Source organism: Molossus molossus, unplaced genomic scaffold (genome assembly GCF_014108415.1).
Source record: "Molossus molossus isolate mMolMol1 unplaced genomic scaffold, mMolMol1.p scaffold_m16_p_4, whole genome shotgun sequence".
In the NCBI taxonomy this organism is placed as follows: Eukaryota; Metazoa; Chordata; class Mammalia; order Chiroptera; family Molossidae; genus Molossus; species Molossus molossus.
Window position 1 is genome coordinate 118,447,995 of NW_023425377.1, and position 21,041 is coordinate 118,469,035.

Sequence of the window (21,041 nt, forward strand, 5' to 3'; positions counted from 1 at the left end):
TTTAACTCGAGCAATAATTAAGAGTTTCTGGAGTTGTATTTAAATTTTTAGAACCATTATAACAGTACTGAACTTCTAGTCTCCTCTTCCACAAGGAAACTACTTTTTTGTAGCCAATTCTATATCCCCATACAAACTAAAACAAAAAAACATTTTCTTATCCTATGAAACCAAGCAGCAGTGACTGGGGTCATTGTCTCACAAAAACGAAGAATGAGTTCATGGACCAAGGGTGAGCGAAAGGAAAGTTTATTTGAAAGACAAACAGACTCCCCGCAGCTGTGAGGGGACCTAAGTGGGCTGCCCCTGGGGCTCTGTGGTCTAGGGGAAGACAAATACTTTGCGAGCCTCTGATTGGTCCTTTCAAGGAATTCTGCCTTAGCTACATTCATACATTTTGAAACTTGTTTCCCACCTGACTGGGTTCAGCCCTAGGTCATCTATATGGACCTTAGTGGCTTCCCTTCCTATGATCATTTCAACTTCTCCCAGACTATTAGTGAGGAGGAGGGAAAATACCCTTGGAGTAACCCTAGACTTGCTTTGGTTTCTCCCCCAAATCTTATCATTCTGCAATCCAGTTGCCTTGTTTTCAGCAGAATCCCCAGCACTATATATATATTTTTTTTTAATTTATTTTTTTGTAACAGATGTTTCTCCTTTTTTACTCCATTGGCACCCCCCTCCCCACCCCACACTCGCCCCATCCCCAGCTTTGTTGTCCATGTCTATTGGTTATGTATACATTCATATAAGTTCTGTGGTTTATCTCTTCCCACCCCCTACCCCCCTCTTCTGAGGGATGTCAGTCTGTGCCCTACTTCCATGTTTCTGGGTCTACCATATTCCTCAGACTGTTATGTTCATTATATTCTGTATATAAGTGAGATCATGTGGTATTTGTCTTTTTCTGCTTGGCTTATTTCACTTAGGATAATACTTTCCAGGTCCCTCAATGTCATCTCAAAGGATAAGAGATCTTTCTTTCTTACAGCTGCATAGTACTCCATTGTGTATATGTACTACTGCTTTTATATATCCATTCGTCTACTGATGGGCACTTGGGCTATTTCCAGATCTTAGCTATTGTAAATAGTGCTGCTATGAACATGGGGGTACATATATTCTTTCTGATTGGTGTTTCAGGCTTCTTAGAGTATATTCCCAGAAGCGGGATCACTGGGTCAAATGGAAGTTCAATTTTTAATTTTTTGAGGTAACACCATACTGTTTTCCATAGTGGCTGCACCAGTCTGCATTCCCACCAGCAGTGTATTAGAGTCCCCTTTTCTCTACACCCTCGCCAAAACTTGTTGTTTGATGATTTGTTGATGGCGGCCATTCTGACAGGTGTGAGGTGATACCTCATTGTTGTTTTAATTTGCATCTCTCTGATGATTAGTGATGTTGAGCATTTCTGCATATGTCTCTTGACCATTTGTATATCCTGTTTGGAGAGGTGTCTATTCAGCTCCTATGCCCATTTTTTAATTGGGTTCTTTGTCTTCCTTTTGTTGAGTTGTATGAGCACTCTATATATATTGGAAATTAACCCGTTATCTGATATATCATTGGCAATGATGTTCTCCCATACAGTGGGTTGCCTTTTCATTTTGATGATTGTTTCTTTTGCTGTGCAGAAGCTTTTTAGTTTGATGTAGTCCCATGTGTTCATTTTTTCCTTTGTTTCTGTTGCCTTAGGTGATGTATCAATGAAAATGCTTCTTTGTATGATGTCCGACATTTTGTTGCCTACATTTTCTTCTAGAATTTTTATGGATTCACAGGTCACATTTAAGTCTTTTATCCATTTTGAGTTTATTTTTGTGTATGGTATAAGTTGATAGTCTAGTTTCATTTTTTTGCATATAGCTGTCCAATATTCTCAACACCATTTATTAAAGAGGCTGTTTTTACTCCAACATATGCTCTTGCCACCTTTGTCAAATATTAATTGAGCATATTGCCTTGGGTCCATTTCTGGGTTTTCAATTCTGTTCCACTGGTCTATCTGCCTGTTCTTGTGCCAGTACCAGGCTGTTTTGATTACAGTGGCTTTGTAGTATAACCTGATATCTGGTCTTGTGATCCCACCTAAGTTATCCTTCTTTTCCAAAATTGCTGTGGTTATTCGGGAACTTTTTTGGTTCCATATGAACTTTTGAAGTATTTGTTCTAGTTCTGTGAAATATGTCGTTGGTATTTTGATGGGGATTGCATTGAATCTATAGATTGCTTTGGGTAGTATGGACATTTTAATAATGTTAACTTTTCCAATCCATGAACAAGGTATGTGCTTCCACTTTTTAATATTTTCCTCTATTTCTTTTTCCAATGTCCTGTAGTTTTCTGCAAATAGGTCCTTTACTTCTTTGGTTAAGTTTATTTCTAGGTATCTTAATTTTTTTGCCGTGATGGTAAATGGGATTGTTTTTTTAGTTTCTCTTTCTGTGATTTCATCATTGGCATATAAAATGCCGTCGATTTCTTTATGTTAATTTTATATACTGCTACTTTTATTAGGTCTAGTAGATATTTGATGGAGTCTTTAGGGTTTTCTATGTATAATATCATGTCATCTGCAAATAATGACAATTTCACTTCCTCCTTTCCAATTTGGATCCCTTTTATTTTTTCCTCATGTCTGATTGCTGTGGCTAAGACTTCCAGTACCATGTTAAATAAGAGTGGTGAAAGTGGACATCCCTGTCTTGTTCCTGTTCTTAAGGGAAATGTTTTTAGTTTCTGCCCAATGAGTATGATGTTGGCTGTATGTCTTTCATATATGGCCTTTATTATATCGAGATATGATCCCTCTATTCCCACATTGCTGAGCATTTTTATCAGAAATGGATATTGGATTTTGTCATATGCTTTTTCAGCATCTATCAATATGATCATGTGGTTTTTATTCTTCATTTTGTTTATGTGGTGTATCACATTTTTTGATTTGCGAATATTGTACCAGCCTTGCATCCCTGAAATGAATCCCACTTGGTCATGGTGAATAATTTTTTTGATGTATTGCTGGATCCGATTTGCTAGTATTTTGTTCAGGATTTTGGCCTCTATGTTCATCAGGGATATCAGCCTGTAGTTTTCTTTCTTTGTAGTGTCTTTTTCTGGTTTTGGAATTAGAATTATGCTGGCTTCATAAAACATGTTTGGAAGTCTTCCTTCTTCTTGAATTTTTTGAAATAGTTTGTGGAGAATGGGTGTTAGTTCTTTTTGAATGTTCAGTAAAACTCCCCCATGATGCCATCCAGGCCTGGGCTTTTTCTTGCTGGGAGAGTCTTGATTACCTCTTCAATTTTCTTAGTTGTTATTGGTCTGTTCAAGTTTTATATCTCTTCCCGGTCCAGTTTTGGGAGTCTGTGTGTTTCTAGAAATTTGTCCATTTCGTGTAGATTGTAGAATTTCTTGCCATATAATTGTTCATAGTAGCTGTTAACAATCTTTTGTATTTCTGTGGTGTCGTTTGTTACTTCTCCTCTTTCATTTTTGATTTTGTGTATTTTGGTTCTCTCTCTTTGTTTCTTGGTGAGTCTTGCTAAGGTTCCATCAATCTTGTTTATCTTTTCAAAAAACCAGCTCTTTGTTTCATTGATCCTTTGAATTGTTTTTTGATCTCTATGTCATTTATTTCTGCTCCGATCTTTACTATTTCCTTCCTTCTACTTGCTCTGGGGTTTTCTTTTTGTTTGCTTTCTAATTCTTTAAGTTGTGAGGTTAGACAGTCAATTAGAAATTTTTCTTGTTTCTTGAGGTAGGCCTGTAGTGCTATGAACTTCCCCGTCAGAACTGCTTTCGCTGCATCCCATAGATTTTGTGTTGTTGTGTGTTCATTTTCATTGGATTCCAGGAAGTTTTTAATTTCTTCCTTATCTCCTTGGTAACCCTTTCATTGTTTAATAACATGCTATTTAGCCTCCATGTGTTGAAATATCTTTGCATGTTCTTGTTGCAATTGATTTCTAGTTTCATGCCATTGTGATCTGAGATTTCAATCTTCTTGAACTTGTAGAGACTTAGTTTGTGTCCTATCATGTGGTCTATCTTTTAGAATGTCCCATGTGCACTTGAGAAGAATGTTTATTCTGCAGTTTTGGGGTGTAATTCTCTGTAGATAGCTATTAAATTCATTTGGTCTAGTGCTTCATTTAGAGTCTCTGTTTGTTTGCTAATTTTTTTGTCTAGAGGATCTATCCAGTGGTGTCAACGGGGTGCTATGATTGTATTGCTATCGATTTCTCCTTTGAAGTCCTCCAGAAGATTTTTAGTATATTTTGGTGCTCCTATATTGGGTGCATATATGTTTATCAAGGTTATACCTTCCTGTTGGATGGATCCTTTTAATATTATGTAGTGGCCTTCTTTGTCTCTAGTTATGGCCTTCATTTTGAAATCTATTTTATCAGATATGAGTATTGCTACCCCAGCTTTTTTTTGCTTTCCATTTGCTTGGAAAATTTTTTTCTATCTCTTCCCTTTCAACCTATGTGAGTCTTTTGTTGTGAGGTGGGTCTCTTGTAAACAACATATAGATGAGTCATGCTTTCTTATCCAATCAGCTACTATGTGTCTTTTTATGGGAGCATTCAATCCATTTACATTTAAAGTGATTATTGATATGTACTTGTTTATTGCTATTTTTGTTTAGTGTGGTTCTATTTTTCTTCCCCTGTCTCCTGCTAATTACAGCAGTCCTTTTAACATTTCTTGCAGTGCTGGTTTGGTGCTAATGTATTCCCTTAGCCTTTTTTTGGTCTGGGAAGCTCTTTATTTGACTTTGTATTTTGAATGATAGCCTTGCTGGTTAGAGTAGTCTTGGATTCAGATCCTTGTTTTTCATGACTTTGATTACTTCATGCCATTCCCTTCTGACCTGTAGTGTTTCTTGTGAGAAGTCAGCTGAGAGCCTTATGGGGTTTCCTTTGTAGGTAACCTGTTGCTTATCTCTTGCTGCTCTTAGGATTCTCTCTTTGTCTGTAATTTTTGGCACTTTGATTACTATGTGTCTTTTGTGGGCCTGTTTGGGTTCTTCTTACTTGGGGCTTTCTGTGCTTCTTGAACTTGAATGCCTTCTTCCTTCACCAAATTAGGAAAAATTTCTGTCACTATTTTTTTGAATATATTCTCTATCCCTTGCTCATTTTCTTCTTCTTTGGGGACTCCTATGATGTGAATATTATTACGTTTCCAGTTGTCCCACAGTTCTCTTAAGCTGTCTTCCTGTTTTCTAATTGTTTTTTCCTTTTGGTTTTCTGATTCGTTGATTTTTTCTACCCTGTCTTCTAATTCACTGATCCAGTCCTCAACTTCCTCTACTCTGCTTTTTAAACCTTGCAATGTGTTTTTCATTTCTGATATTTCATTTTTTTTATCTGTTCTTGATGGTTTTTAATTTCTAATTGGCTTATTTTCAGTGTGTCTATGTCCTTACTCATGCTGTTGAGCTTCCTCAAGATCACGGCTCTGAATTCTAGCTCTGTTAACATGCCTAACTGTTCCACATTGATCTCATCTTCGGTGGAGGTCTCTTGCTCTTTCATTTGGCTTCTGTTTCTGTGTTTCACCATTTTGGTTATCACAGTGGGCTTTGGAGCCTGCCAACTTTTTCCTGTGGCTATTGGTGTTCTGCTGTTTGTGGCTCCCTCTCCTGGGTTTAGATGAGCGAGGGAGGACCCACATTAAACACCACTGTCAAGTCTTACTTCCTGGTTAAAGTTGCTAGCCCAGGTAAGGTACTGTTATCCTCTAGCTTTTTGCCTGGAGGTAGCAGTCGAGGTTACTTGATGAGTTTTGGGTTGTCAGTTATTTGAAAAACTCCCTCAGGTGCTCAGCATAAGGGGATTTCCCGAAGGTGGGGCAGATGCTGGTTGTTAATGAGCCTCAGTTAACACTTCAATGACCCACAGGGTGGGGTTGGATTTCCGGGGAGGGGCTGCTGCCTCCCCCCAGAGCCCTGGGAGGGAGTAAGATGACCACCATCCTGCGTGGCAGCAACTCAGCAAAGCTCTGAGCGCCCTCCAAATCCCGAGTGTCCCCACACAGTTCCAGTCCAGTCCGCCCTCCCTCTGCCGGAGCCCAAGGTGAGTGGCTGTGGCTGTTTCAGCCTCTGTCCCGGCTGCGCTGTGGAGCCGCCTGGGAGTGTGACCCGCGGGCGCTGCTCCCAGCTGAGGCCGCTGCCGAGCTGCCGACCGTGGGCTCCCAGCCCCGTCTCGCGCCTTCGCAAGCCTACCGGGATGGAGTCGGTGTCCCTCGTTGTCTGGTCCTCCAAGCTGCTTTTCTGTTGGTTTTTCCCGTCGGTTTGTCTGTGTTTTAGTTGTAATTCAGTTTGGTTCTGGGAGACGGTCTGTGCAGTTTCCGTTCACTCCGCCGCCATTTTGGAATCCACTATATTCTTTAAAACATGAAATTCCTTGGAATTATAAAATCTATCTTTGTTCCACCTTTTGCCTTGAAACCGGCCTTTCTGCTTTGTTGTTATGTAATTGACCTGTGCTCCCTCCGGGAGCTTCTACGTTGCATTTCTATAAATGAGTCTGAGAGTTTCTGGCCTTGAAGGTAAAAATTTGCCAGGTTGATTTCAGTTTTAGTTTGAGGTCTGGAGAGTCCAAATAAACCTCCAGATCTGCTGTGTCCTGGCTGCTGCCTGTGTGCTGAGCCCCAAGTCCTCTCAACCTTCCCCGTGTCTCAGCCTCCCCTTCCCCAGTCCTGCCCCCACTGCCTGGCCTGCCTCTGGCTCCTCACTGTCATCCAGTTCACTTCTTTACGTCAGATTCCCTATTTGAACAGTGAGTTTCAAGGCCTCTTTTGCTTTCTGCTCTGCTTTTCAACCTCAAATTTTCCATTGTCTTTTGCCATAAATTGGAAAATTTATCAAGACCCTTCCCTTTCTTTTCATTAATTCAACAACAAGCTCATAAAGTTTACGAGTGTTAAATAAATGTGTATATGTAAAACAGAACAGTGCCTGACCTACACAAAAGGCTGTTACATGTTAGCTGTTACTGATACACACATACTGAATTTCCCCTACGTTCTGTGCTCTGGTGTTAGTGGTAAAGCAGTTAACACAACTGATGTCTATTTCTCCTAAAAACACAGATATTCTGATGTAAGAAAAAGAGAAGTAAAAAAAAAAATTGCTTAGGGGAAGTTGTTATAGAAAACAAAACTTTCAACATGAAGAGTTTCCTGGAAGAGTAATCTTAAGCTGATATTAGTGAATATCAAGATTTTCATCCATATTACTCATAAAATATGTCCTGCAAAGAAATACACCAATCTTACTATTTAAGATTGTAAGAACACCTGGTTGTACCACTTATTGTATCAAGAAGAATGAGAGTCAAAGAAGCTAAATAACATGTCTGTGGTTTTGGCTAATATTTAATAGTTTATTGTTGAAACATAAGTGTACTTCAACCATTAAAAATAAAAAGACATCAGTGAAAGACTTTTTTGTCTAATATAACTTCTTAGTCATCTTGTAGACCTGCTATCCTATGAGCGAAAATAGCTAATTCATAGAATGGAAATCTCAGTCCATTGAACAAATATTTTTATTTATTTATTTATTTATTTATTTTTTAGTGCAAATGATGTGCTTTAAGTAGCAGACACAACAAAGAAGTACAATCTACTTTGCTTCTGACTGCTTTTATTCACATAGAAGAGGACAAATAATAAACATAAAACATGAAGAGTAAATTGTAGGCCAAATGGGGATAAAGACTAGAGAAAAATAAGGGAGATGGGAATGCATAAGTGCTTTGTTTTTTGTCTTTCCTCTTTAATAATATCACCACGTAGACCTCAGCAGACTTCACCTTTAAAGGTGATGTGTGATCAGAGATCTGAATGAGATGAGTGAGCAAATCAGGAGGTAAGTTTCCAGGCAGAAGGAAGGTCAAGGACATGTGCATTGTGTGTAAATGTTTTTCACTTATTTGAGTAGCAATGTGACCATTGTTGTTGCAGTGAAGGGAAAAACTGGAGAGGGAAGAAGGACAAGGTAGAAAACCTGGTGGGGCTTTAGGTGAAAGCAAAGAAGTTGATGAATTTGATGATGTGTGTCAAGAATTAATAAACTTGAAAAGAAGAAAAGTGAGGACATGTCAGATTTTGAGATAAGCTAATAGATTAGAATATGACACTTCAATGTGAGGTACAGTGATATACAAACATACATATGATGATTCACAATCCATAAAGTAACCATATTGTAATAAGAGATTCCAGAAGGAAAGTATCAAAAATTATCTTCTACCAAGTAAAGAAAGACTTCAGTAAATGTATGGTCATTACCATGAATGTTTTGTACCAGATGTGCTCATAGCAGTTTGGGTTTATAATGTTAAAATAAAGCCCCACTATAGGAAAATTATTTTATCCTAAAGAGAAATAACCATATAATAGAATACCTAATTTTTGAAATAAATTAAGAAGCCCTTAAGAGCCCTGGCTGGTTGCTCAGTGGTTAGAGAGTCAGTCACAGACCAAAGAGTCTCAGGTTCAATTAGGGCACGTACCTTGGTTGTGGTTCATCCTCCGCCCTAGTCAGGCACCCAGTTTACGTCTTTCACATAGATGTTTCTCTCTCTCTCCCTCCCACTCTGTCTGAAGATAAATAGAAAAGTATCTGCAAGTGAGGATTAAAAAAAAAGAAGAAAAGAAACCCTTGAGTTGTTGAAAGTCAGACTAAAACCTTCAACTGTGATTAAGTAAATGTAAAGAGAAAGAAAGGCATTACACAAAAAAACAAAGCAAATAAATAAGGAATTATACTGAGTTAATAATGAATAAATTAGAACAAAAATATTTTCTAGCCTAGAAGAATGATTTTTGTGCAAATTCTTAGAATAAATTTAGTGTTGGTATTGAATGTTGCTGTTGAATTATTCCAAAGTATTTTGGTCTTAATGGTGAGGAATAACAAGAACCAACTTTGGAGCTTCAAAATGTTTTATTTTAATTTGTGTGTATTTAGATAGGTCTGATATATGAGTATTAGATGGTGAGTTTTGAGCTACTTAATTTCTTGAAAGAAACTAAAACAAATTATTTCACTTCCTTGGCATAATATATTTGAAAGTAAATTTTCTACAATGATTGAATAAATCTGAGTTTTAAAAATTATAAGAGAATTTCAATTTTTCTATGTATAGTATGATTTTGTTTATTCTAATAAAAGAAACTGTCATTAATTAACATTTTAATCACTGTAGGTATTTTTGGTAATTGCATGTTTTCAATGCTGTCATATTCTCTTCTAAAAAGGTTCCAATTCATAAATATTCAATTACTTAGGCTCATTTTCATCATAAAAGCATTGATCCCTATGTTATTTATAGGAAAAGTAATATAATTACAGCTACTGCTTCAAAACCTAAATGCCTCAATTGCTATTATTGGTGCATGGAAGTATGACTAGATAGTTAATATTTAAAAAAAGATACAAAGAGAGCAAAGAAATATCAAAATGAAAGGTAGATCATTCTATCAAGCTCACAGGAAATTGTCACTTAAATTTTTTACTTACACAGGAAATGTGAAATAAAAAGCTGAAAGAAGGCAACATCATCTTTTCCCCTAATGCTACTATATATTTTTTTCACATGCAATGAGAAACTCATGAATTAAAAATGTATATACAACAAAAAATATGTATAATTATTGGTATTATAAATTAAATAAAAACCAAAAGCACTGGACAACCGAAAGAGACCCAATGAAGTTTTCAGATATGGACATTTAAACAATGTCCTGAAAAGGTTTAGGGACATATAAACAAATATTAAGAAAATATTTGACCTGGAAACCATAGTGGGTATACTTAAATTTTGAGTCCTTGGTAGTTAGTAAAAGTTTAAAACCAGAATATTAACAATCAAGTAAAATATATTTTACTTAAAATAAACATTGAATACATTCATAATGGATATTAGTGGATTCAGTTAATATTTTGAAGTGTCTACAGTCAGCCCTCGTTTATCATGGTTAATCAGTTCCATACTCTACTGCAATAAATGAATTTCCACAAAGTAGGATTCTTTATTTATAAATCAAATATTTTCACAGAGCATAGAAAACCTGTTTATGACCTTCTAAATACGTTTTTTTTTAACATTGTTAGAGCCCTCTAGACATGAAATAACACCCTTTAGTCAACATTACACTCATATTACCCAATATATTAGACAAAAGAGAAAATAAGACATATTAGACATTACAAATATATTATTATTATTGTACATTTAATTATACACACACAGTTCTTACACACAACCACTCACCTATGAAAATAATGCAACTTGTTCAGTGATGAAGCGATGAAGATGAAGAGATGTACTGCACAGCAAAGAAGAGCAAGGTTGCTTCTGATGTGTAGCGATGTAGAAGCCTGTATGAGAGAAACAAACTTGCATGAGGCTGAGCCAATCAGTGGCCAGGATAGGAAGACCATAGGATAGCCAATCACTGAACAGCACACTCTAATTGGCTTGGTTTCACCACACTCTATTTTTTGGAAAAAAAGTTATTTCCCACACCCAAGGAGTGGTCGAGCAGTTGCACCTGGTGTTGAAGGATTCCTGGGGTGCTCAACTACGTAGGCCTACAGTCCGTATGTACAGTAATTTTAATTGAATTGTAATATGGGGTGTATAATTGACTCAGACAACTGAGTGCACACTGTATCATTTTCACTGTCTCAATCAATTTTTTTTTATCCTCACCTGAGCACATTTTTCCTTTTTTGTTTGTTTGTTTGTTTAGATAGAGTGGGAGGGAGGGAGAGAGAGAGAGAAATATCGATGTGAAAGGGTCACATCGAGTGGCTGCCTCCTGCATGACCCAACCAGGGCCAGGGACAAACTGCAACTGAGATACATGCCCTTTGCAGGAACTGGACCCGGGTCTCTCTGAACTGCAGGCTGAGGCTCTAACCACTGAGCAAAACTGGCCAAGGCTTGATCAACTTTTTAATGAATGTATTTGAAATAACAATAGAATGGAGCCGCAAAAGTCAAAGTGCAAAGTGGCAAGGGACGACTGTAATGTGATGCTCCTAATATTACAATCAAATCAAATTTTGCCCGGCTGGTGTGGCTCAGTGGTTGAGCATCGACCCATGTACCGAGAAGTCACCGGTTCGATTCCCGGTCAGGGCACATGCCCAGGTTGTGGGCCTGATCCCCAGTGGGGGGCATGCACGAGGCAGCCAATTATTGTTCTCTCTCATCGATGTTTCTATCTCTCTCACCCTCTTTCTTCCTCAGTCTCTCAAATCAATAAGGAAAAAAAAATTGTCTTGTATTGCCTGATATCCAATGTGAAATAAGAGGTAATTTGTTCATTGAACATATGTATTTGGACCCACTCTGTGGTTAGAATTGAGCTAAATTCTAAAAGAATGGTTCATTTTTACCCTTACTAATTTAGGTAAATGACCTTTAAAACTTCAGATCACTTTTAACATGATGCAGCATTAGAAAGTCAATTTTCTTCCTGGACTTCGTGTGGATTTTAAAACTTGAATGGAAGTAGGAGGTTTAGACAGGGTAAGAAGTTGGTGTCCTTATTATAATTTTTAATTTCCTGATGTCATCCGCACTTTAGCTATTAAGGCACCTACTTAATCCCTTTAGAACTTTTTCTGATTATCTAGGTGCCCCCAAATTTAGCCTGGAAACTTTTGTTTGAATCATGATGTAAATTGCTTTATGAAAGAAGATAATCTTATGTCCTCCTTATGGAAAAAGAAATTAAAAGAGGCAATCCTGAATTAATGATTCCATCCCTAAGAGCCTCAAGTGTAAAAAGCTTACAAAGTGGGGTTGTGAATTTTATTCTTCTCACGTTCACTTTTGATTCTCAACTAGTGTAGAATAAAGATTATAGAAGAATAATTTTATTCTTTCTCCCTGCCAATTTAAACCATAACAATTTTAATATGAATTATTAATAACAGGAAGAAGAAATATGGATTTTATGAGATAGCCAAATACTTTAATTAAAATATTATATTTTTACCATGACCTACAAAGGCGAATAGATATTATATCTTATAATACTATCTGCACCCTGCAATGTCCAATTGTATGACGAGGAGATACAGTAAATACATATGTCTTTTAGAGACGTTCTATAAAAATTATTGAGGATTCTATAAAGGATACACAAAATAATTGTTGGATACTGACGTTAAAAGTTCTATCTGCTAGATAAAGATTATACTTCTTATTAGGAAAACACCTAGCCAATCATTTTAGGCTTGAAAATCTTTTTCTTTTTCTATTCTTGCTGAATATAGAGGCATTTCTTTTAGGACCCATCTAAGTGGCTCATACCAACACTATTACTGACAGTTATGGGAAGGGTTAACTAAGTCATCATTCCATTTTATGCATCTGTTTTTCCTAAATCTTTTAATGTATATATCTCTTGGATGAAGGAAAAAACAAAACAAAAAACTCTTGTCCCATACCAAAGAAATGAAGCCACATTGCCTAGTTTTCTGATTTTAGCCACAGAAAATATATTCATGTGTTATATTCTCCTTGTCATTGTAAAAAAAAAAAAAAAAATTGCAGTGGAAAATCAAATCTACAAAGGAGTCACTGTCTAAACATCTACATGTTTACTGAGGGAAGATTCTTGTGCTCTGTGGTTTGAAACCACGCCTTTGGATCTAGAAATGTTTCGTTGCAATGTGTATTCATAGTGCTTCATGATAATGGGAGCCGGTGTCGTTCTTCCAGTTTGAAAATTCTCAGGCATAATACTTCCATTTTGAAAACTGTTTTACCTTCGCCCCATTCTCTCTCATATGTTCTTATAGGACTCAAATTATTCATATGTTAAAATTTGGGGTTCTATCATCCGTCCATGTGTATAGTGCTCTTTTATATAGTTACTATCTATTTTAATCTCCGCACTTATTGTGAAATATTTTTATACCTTTTTTTTAGTTGCACTGAATTATTATTAAACAAATATTTTGAGTTCATAATTCCAGTTGTATTTGTCAGATAAGAAAATTTTATTTAATTTAAAAAATATTCTTCACTTATCTCCTGAAAATCTCAGTATCTTACTATAATTACTTTAATGTCTGCTCTGAAAACTGTGATATTTGATTCTAGTCTATGCTACCATCATCTGTTTCCATTACTTATTCTTTTCTCTTGGTTTTCAGTCATGTCATATCGGTTGTTATTATGTCTGATTATTTTATTTGATTTTATAATAAAATACATTCTACTGTGTACAGAAAAATAGAGATAAATTAGACTCTGGATAATGTTATTTTTCTCTCCGATAGCATTTGGACTTGCTTCTGGGAAGGGAGGTAAAAAGGTAGGAAAATTGCATTGTTGCAATTTTGATTGTTGACATATTCAAAACTAGACTCATTTTAATGATGGCAATATTTTTCTGGTTTCCTCTCATTTCCATAACAGTGACTTTTCTGGTATCCCAGGTAAAAATTTTGGGTGAATTAGTATCCTCGCCTCTTTGTGAGTTCTGAACTCCAGCATTTACCAGCTCAAGCTTAAAACACTGACGTAAATTCTGTTAATCTCCTCCCTCTCTCAGAAGCACTTTTCAGGCAGCTTTCCAGTTTTCCAGATGCTTTCTGTGTTTTGTTTTGTTTTGTTGACTCAGTACATGATTTAAAGAGGAAGTAGCATTCACTCACATCCTTGCCTGTCTTCTTTAGGTATTTGATTTCTCAAGATATTGGCACCTTGGTAGCTGTTCAATTCATCAAGCACATTTTCAGTCATCCATATAATTAGAGAGGGAAAGAAAGAGAGAGACTAACTTTTTAAGGTCTTCTTTGCAGGTGAATTACTCAGCCATAAAGTAGCCTTCCATCACTGGCAAAGGAATTGGAAATATATTCTTCTAAACATAAAGCCTCAGTTCTAAAATTGGAAAGAAATTAAAATTTCAGTTGTCCAATATAAATATCATAAGTAGAATAGACACTAAACATCTCTATATATTTTAACATAATTTCTATCTTCTGTGAGTCATGCCTGTTGAAGAATAGACCTTGAAGCAGCTATTTCAATCATGAATTTATTTAGCCAGTATTTATTGGACTGCAGTAAGCTAACCTTTGGGTGGTGTATACTAGCTCTGTGCTCTCTCAACTCAGAATTAGCAGCCTGGTTAGCGGGCTGCTGGAGGAAGTGTAGGTGGACCGCGGCCCTTGAACGATATTTAGCCTACTACTCGTTTAATATGGGACTTGAGCTAAGAATGGTTTGAACATTTTTAAATGTTTGAAAAGTCTCAAAAAAAGAAGAATCATGACATGTAAAAATTACATGAAATTCAAATTTCAGTGACTATAAAGTTTTATTGGGACCTAGCCATACTAATTTGTGCTCACATTTCCATGGTGCTTTTACGCTGCGTTGGTTTTATGTAATGACAGAGCTGAATGACCAAAATCATATGACCCTGAACACCTAAAAGATTTACTCTCTGGCCATTAGAGAAAATGTCTGCTGGCCTTTTACTGGACTATTGATTTTGTTATTTGACCCAAAACAACATAGATTATGTTTTGAAACTTGATTTCTTGTTAAGCATACAAAAATAAAACTTTTACACATCTTTTTGAGGAAGCATTCTATATTTTGACTTTTTCCCCTACCAATAGACTCAGAAAGCTTGTCGCCATTTTTATTTTCTTTGGCTGCATATTGACAATGTGACTTTACATATTTGCATTTTGTAAATAAAGTCTCTTAAGGCTTACCTTTAAAAAATCCAGTTTCCAATTGGTAGGAAAATTTATCCTATAAACCGCGTCAACTTGCCAACTCTAGCTCATTGATTCTCTTAGGTTCCTAGCCTGTATTTTCTCATTCTCCAAGATTATAGAAAATATCTTTTAAAATACTTCAGCAATTATACGTGTATATTTCAATATAAAATGCCACACTTATTTGAACATGTATACTTGCTTTGCAGTTATTTAAAAAATTATTATTTTTTATTTCTTTAAAAAAAATATCATGCATAGAAAAAGGCCTTGATAGCAACTTCCAGAAATAACTGCAAGATAGGTTAAGCCAGTTTGGCTGGGGGGAAACCAGATAAAATACATTTAAAAAAAATTTTTTTTATACCTTATCTAATGCACTACAAAAGTTTTAAAATCTACTTTTCTCTAGTGTGGCATTAAGTTTTAAAAAATAAATTTACCAGGCAATTTAGATAATTTCAAACAAATGCTTTGGAATCAGATCCAAATGTTAATCTAAGCTTTAATATTTCTAATTAATTAACCTTGGCTACAGCAGCTATAAACTGCAAAGCAAGGGATTACTGGGTGGCTTACCTGAGAATAAAACAAATCCATTACCTGAACAAAATATCTTTTAAATGGCTGCCTAAAACCTACAAAAGCTTTGAAGCATGTTGTTATAAAAATCACTCTCAAAAGCCATTTAATTCCCTTATGATGTTAAAACCCATTCAGCTTAAAAAAAAAAAAAAAATACCCTCAAACTTGAAATACTTGGAGATTAATCTGGATGTCTTAGAATTCAAATCATACCAGTCCAGTGTTTGAATAGCAATTGAAGTAGAACATTCACACCAGAAGAGACATTACTTTGCAGAGGAAAACGTGTTGATTGGGTTGGGACAACTATTTTTCATCTACTTCTTTTTAAAAAATCTCAAATTAGGCAGTGAAATAACTTTATATTTAAATAAAAGCAAATTAATGCAAAATTCAGGGAAGTTTGCTTTTATGGAGCTATAAATAAACTCATGAACCCTGTGAGTCTTATATTGATTTGAAATACAATTTTGTATATTGGATTCAGATAAAATAATTGCAACAAAAAATTTAAAATAAATGTATAAATGTATCGATTCTCATTACACATACACACACACACATATTTAATAATTGATATTCTCTTGGCCTTGAGGAATATAAATGCAGGGAAAATACATGGGAATTCCCATTTTCCTCTTAGTGTCTCTTTAATATAGCTTCAACTGAAATAAAAAAAGTAAAGGCAAATATTTAACCAAACATTAACTTAACAGACAAGTATTGGGAAATAGTAGGAAAAAAAAAATAAAGTCAGAAATATTTTCTAGAAGATTCAACAGGCAGCTATAGTGAGCTCTAGAAAAAAGAGAAGAGAAAATTGAAAAAAAGAACATTATCATTGAAATAATTCAAGAAAACTTTTAAAATTTGAAGGACGTTAACTTTACAAACAGAAAGAGTTCATTTACCACCCAGCACAACCTATGAAAAAGTATTCTCAAATCACACTGTTGTCGAATTTTATACCTATGGAAGCAAAACCACTACAAGATTTCAAAGAAGATTAAGAGTCGACACAGAGGATTCATAATAATACCAGCATTAAACAGAAGCATCTGCAGCTGGAAGTATGCCCTCACAGTTCTGAAGAGAAAAGGTTTCTAACCTAGGCTTCAGCACCTAACCTAACTATCAACCAAATGTCAGGGCAGAAATTGTGCATAACATATAAATGATTAACAATGACAAACATTACCTTACATGACATTCATTCAACAAACGTATGGGGAATGTAGTCACCAAAAGGAGAGAGTAAAACAGGAACAAGAAAGAAAGTGAGATCTTTCATACAGGAGCTCCAACTTTTCAAAACGAAGATGTGAAGGACTCACCAGTATGATGATCATGTGAGATCCAGGTGTATACAGATGTAGGACAATTACAGGTTCAACTAGTGGAACTTAGAAAATAGATGTATTTAAAGACACTCCTCACAGAACATCATCTCTAGTTTCCCACACATTTAAATATGACTAAAATAAAGACATAGTTACTAAGGAGAGTAATTATATTTTACTATAAAAACTGGCTCTCCAAAGTATTTAAGGAGTCACATCCAATTAATAAAATTGATGCCTTGCTCAAGTGATTAAAAATCAGTTGTATTATAATCTTAGGTTTTCTTGTTTTAGTTATATACCAAGTTCAGTTCATGAATAAATAAGAAATAAGAAATACCCCTGAAACAATTTTTTCATAATGCTAATAAACAATAAATGATTCAGCACTACTTTAGCATATGCTTAATTTACTATATGTGTATAATGAGGAAGACCAATCAAATAAGTAATTTCTTTACTATTTTCTCTATTTTAATATTTTAGATGATTTTGGAAACCTCCTTGCTTTTATTATTATTCCAAAAAGTCTAGAAATCCAACCAAATGTATTAGCCTAAGGAAACTTAAAAGGAGGAGACTGAAAAATTACAGATTACCATTTTTGTAATCATAGCCACTTAATCTCTTTTTCTGAAAATAGTATATAAGAAAAATCTCCATGTTAAGTACCTTAGGAATTTTGATGCACATATAAATTTCATATTAACTGCCTCAAGAAATAATTGTTAATATGATTATTTGCATTAAATTCTTTAAAAAATAATAATTCTATCAAATGTCATTATAGTATAAAACATACTGTCAATTACAATTGATCCTTGAACATACAGTAATGATATGCTCAATAAACTGGGTATAATACAATAGTGAATTTGTCAAGTTTGGGGCAAACTGGTGAGAAAATGTAACACTAAAAGAGACTTATGTGTTTGTTGCCAGCTAATGGTTGCCAGGTAGAAAATTGTTCTTAGCAGTGTAAGATCTGATTTTTCAAGGGATGATGAAAATAGACACTATTAAACAAAGTCTCTAGACTTAAATCTAGGTACTTTTTTTACACACTGATGGGCATCAACATGAAAGCCAAATACAATTTGTGACCTACATCTTTATAGTTTAATTAGTGATAGTTTACGTATTGCCATTTTCATTTAATAGGTATGATGCTGATTGTGTAATAAAATTTATTTACTCTGTTTACTTACAAAGCCTTGTAGGAGAAAAAAATAAAAATATGCCAACTCTTTTTTTCCCCTTGAAAAGCATCATTTCAATGAATGTGGTGTACGATATATTTTTTAACTCATCTTTATTGTTGAACGTATTACAGATGTCCCCCCCTTTTATTCCCCATTGACCTCCTTCCTCCCCATTACCACCCCTCTCCTGCCTTCCCCACACTATTGTCTGTGTCCATTGGTTATGCATACATGTATAGAAGTTCTTTGGTTTATTTCATCCCATCCTCCCTCCCCCTTCCCTCTGAGGTTCATCAGTCTAACAACCAATTTGTACTTATTTTCTTCATCTTTTTCATTCATCCCCTCAGCCCCCACCCATCTGGCAAGCAACAAAAAGTTCTCTGGATCTATGAGTCTGTTTCTGTTCTGCTTGCTCATGTTGTTTGTAGATTCAGTTGCTGATAGATATGTATTAATTGCCATTTTATTATTCATATTTTTGTTTTTCTCCTTCAAGAAGACCCTTCAACATTTCATATAATACGGATTTGGAGGTGATGAACTCCTTTAGCTTTTTTTTTGTCTGGGAAACTCTTGATTTTCCCACTGATTCTAAATGATAGCTTTGCAGGATAGAGTAATCCTGGTTGTAGGTCACTGCTTTTCATCACTTTGAATATCTCTTGCCACTCCTTTCTGGCCTGCAAAGTTTCTTTTGAGAAACCAGCTGACAGTCCTATGGGAATGCCTTTGTATGTAACGAACTGCTTTTCTCTTGCTGCTTTTAAGATTCTTTCTTTGCCATTCTGATGATGATGTGTCTTGGTGTGGACCTCTTTGGGTTCATCTTGTTTGGGACTCTCTGTGCTTCCTAGACTTGTATGTCTGTTTCCTTCACCAAGTTAGGGAAGTTTTCTGTTATTATTGTTTCAAATAGGTTTTCAATTTCTTGCTCTCTCTTTTCTCCTTCTGACACCCGTATAATGTGAAGTTGTCCTAGATACTCATTACACTATCCTCATTGTTTTGGATTCTTTTTTCTTTTTCTGTTCTGATTGGGTGTTTTTTGCTTCCTTATATTCCAAATCAATGGTTTACTTCTTGGCTTTACCTACTCTGTTATTGATTCCCTATAAATTATTCTTTATTTCATGTAGTGCTTCCTTTACTTATGACTGGTCCATTCTTATGTTGTTGATGTGATGTTCTCACTAAGTTCTTTGGAGGTCTCACTACGTTCCCTGAAGGTCTCACTACTTTCCCTGAAGGTCTCACTTAGTTCCTTGAAGGTCTCAGTAAGTTCCCTGAGCATCGTAATAACCAGTGTTTTGAACTATGCATCTGATTGATTGCTTGTCTCCATTTTGTTTAGTTCTTTTCCTGGAGTTTCTTTCTTTCTTTTTTTTTTTCTTTTTTTCTTTCATTTGGGATGTGTTTCTTTGTCTCCTCATTTTGGCTGCTTCCCTGTTATTGTTTCTATATATTAGGTAGATTTGCTATGCCTCCTAGGCTTCGTAGGGTGGGCTATTATTGTAGATGTCCTGTAGGATCCAATGGCACAGACTCCCTGATCCCATAAGCTGGGCCCTTGAGGTACACCCCTAGTGGGAATGTACACCCTTCTGTTGTAATTGAGTCTTGATTGCTGTTGGCACATCAATGGAAGGGATTTACTCAGGCCAATCAGCTGCTAGGACTGGCTGTGCCCACTGACCACTGATCTCTGACTCCCTTGGAGGATCAGCTGTGCAGGGCCCACCACACAGAGCAAGACACTTCAGCAAGGTTCTGATACCCACTGAGTCCACTCTCTGAGTGTGTCACTTGTGAAAATGGTTGGGTGGTAGTGTTTCAATGTGTTCTGAAGTTGTGTCCTCAGTATGCTGGTACTGGGACAAGGTCTGCCACTACCTATGTTCTATCCAGGGCCACCCAGCATGAGCTACAAAATGATCTGCTGATTGCCGCTTCTTGTGCTGGGCTTGGAGAAAAAAGCCAAATTGTGAACCAAGGCTGGTTGTTTCTAGTGCTAGGCCTGGGGCTGCTTAACGAGAGGTATGGGGCTCACCCAGATCAGATGTTACTTGTTTGAGAGATTTTAGGAAACTCTGAAGCAGGATCCAAGACAGGCCAATCCCATGGAAAAGCCTTTGGAAACAGCTTAGGTAGGTGGGAAAGTTGGGTGGGGCAGGGCCTCAGGGAATCACCAGGGCGGGGCAAACAGTGTGAACCAGGTTGCTGGAGTCCCAGATATGGTGGCTGTCTGCTGCCCCAGGGAAGGGCTCACCAAAGGAACCTCAGCCTATGACAGCACGTCTGCCCAGGAGAAAGCCACCTCTCCAGCCCTCATCCCAAGGCCACCCGCTCTGTTCTTCCATGTATGTCTCTGGCACCCCTCAAGCTGCCTCCCCTCTGAGCTCAGAGGGTGCGAGTCTGAGTAAGTCCGTGCGCGGGCCCTTTAAGCGGAGCTGCCTGGGGCTCCCGCAGCCTCAGCCTCTCTCAGCCTCAGTTCCTGCTGGTTTTCCAGCCAGAAATGATGGGGATTCTCTTCCTGGCTCTGGAATCCTGAGCTGGACACCTGGTGTGGGATTGGGACCCCTCCCTCCTCAGGGAGGACCTTCCCAGTCTAGATGTGCCCCTGACTTTTATCTTCCACACGTGGGTGTGGGGCCAGCCCGTCCACCTCTACCCCTCCTACCCATCTCAAGGTGGCTGCTGCTTTAATCTCATAGTTGTAGGACTTCCATTCAGCTTGGTGTCAGGTGTTTCTGAAGGATGGTTGTTCTATAGTTTAGTTGTAATTTTAATGTGGTTGTGGGAGGAGGTGCTACTGCGTTTACCTATGCCACCATCTTGACCGGAAGTCTACCATATATTATTTTTATCCCCCAAATAATTTAGTGATCAGAGGAGAAAATTGAAATTCTAACAAACAGAGGCTCTGATATTCTGAGCAATTGTGTGATGAACAGTGGACAGAACTGGGAGGACAAACTCTTAGCGTGCAGTGCAGGTACTGAAGGACCAAGATCTTTGTCAACAGGTGATATCAGACCAGAGAAGATGAGGGTTAGAGATTCAAAGTACTCGAAGTTCACTACGAGAACATCTTAGGAACACAGGCCAGGGGATTATGACAATTTT